Genomic DNA, 1,774 nt, shown 5'->3' with positions numbered 1-1,774 from the left:
GCAGGAACTTGGAAAGCCAAGTGGACCGAAGGCCTCTTAGCCAAACAGCCCTTCGACCATTCACCTAATGCTTATTGCTGCGTCTCTCTGCCAACTCCAAGGCAGGGACGGGGCTGTCCCTTCCAGACACGGGCTGCACACGCCCTATTTGGTATAAGCATCGAGTGTGTGTACTGGGCAGCTGTGGGCCTAGCCAGATGGGGTCTGCAGGGGAAGCTCCATCTCCAGGACTGCAGTGGGTGGGGGCAAGGCCCGCCCCTCAGGCCACCTAACCTCTTCCTGGCTCTTGGTGGAAAAGGTTACCTGCACCGTCATCTTTGGAAATGAGCATGTCAACATGGGCAAAGAGGCAGGGAGGCAACATTTTGGTTTCTCACGAACTATAGACACCCGAGAGCTGGGAGGACCCTACTGAGCAGCCTGCTCGGCGCCACACCCCAAACAGGCTGGACTCCTCTCAGACGGCAGCCACCTGGCCTGGGCCGGAGCAGTCCAAGTCCTTCTGGCTTTTCTTACATTTGGTTCAAACATGCCACCACCCAGTTCTCTACAAACAGCTAAAAAAGATCTAAGAAAAGTTGGCTTGGTCTACTGACCTGGGAGCCTAGAAAACTGGTTCTAGTCCAGTTCTGAAGAAAGCCCAAGATGGATTCTATATTCAATGATTTCTTCAATCCATAATCCCATCTGGTTTCCAGGGCGAACGGCCATCTGGTCACTAGTTATGTCTCCATTCTGCAGAACTCACTACCACACAATTCCAATTGCATTCTTGAACCTTCAAACACACTTGCTGAGATATCTTCTAGAATGCCCCAGAACAATGTCTACACTCTGCACGCAGGTAACAGGGCTATACAAAGCAAAGTGTGGATTTCTGGTCTGGAAGTAAAGATGCTCAAGCTGAAACCAGAGGTGGTGAGCTCCTGGTAGACCAGCAAGTCCAGGTGGGCAACAGAAGTCCATGTCGCAGAGGGTGGCAGGCGGGGTGGGTACAGTACTGAGGTGGGTAGAAGTGTCCCGTTTCCAGACCAAGATCCATGGACAGGTATCTATGATTCAACACTGCACTGGAAAAGATCCATCCAATCGGGACACAGAGCTGTGTCTCAGCAGATCTGCCATGCCTCAGGCCTGGAGCTGCAGCGATCCTCCCAGATGGGGCACTCCCACCTCCCAAGATGGGCTGCATACTCCTGAACAGGTAGGCTTTACATTGCTTAGTGAATCGTCAGCCCTGGGTGGAGTCAGGCCTGGTGTAGACAAGTAGGGACCACCCGGCAACTGAAAATATGAGCACTCAGCCCTCAAGTGTCCCTTGGAACACTGAGAGAGGGCTCCCACATGGGGAACCCCTGGTCCTCTCTGGTTCCTGCTCTCACTGCTCACTTGCAGAGGACTGGGTGTCCCAACCTGTCAAGGCCCCCCACGGGTGATGCTCAGCACTGGCCTCATCCTCTGGACATGCTGACTGAGAGGCAGTCACGTGCTACGTCTGCTTTTGGTTTCTAGAATAACATCGAAAAGCTGTAATTGATCTAACACCTTTTACACCCCCTACCCCACTGCAGTCCCTCTTTGCCCTTTCTCTCTCTCCAGATTTTAATTACAGGGGCCAGTTCTCCAGGCAGCCTGATTATTACTGTTTTTCTCTTTTACATGTCACTGTCGATGGGAGTGGGGGGTCTGAGCTTCCACCCCCCCGAAGGTAGTTGGGGTGGTGTCAGCAGGGACTGAAAACCAAGTGGGGAACCCTGACTAGCTCAAGACTCTA

This window comes from Tupaia chinensis, unplaced genomic scaffold (assembly GCF_000334495.1).
Source record: "Tupaia chinensis unplaced genomic scaffold, TupChi_1.0 Scaffold000115_1, whole genome shotgun sequence".
Lineage (NCBI taxonomy): Eukaryota > Metazoa > Chordata > Mammalia > Scandentia > Tupaiidae > Tupaia > Tupaia belangeri.
This window is presented reverse-complemented; position numbering follows the sequence as displayed.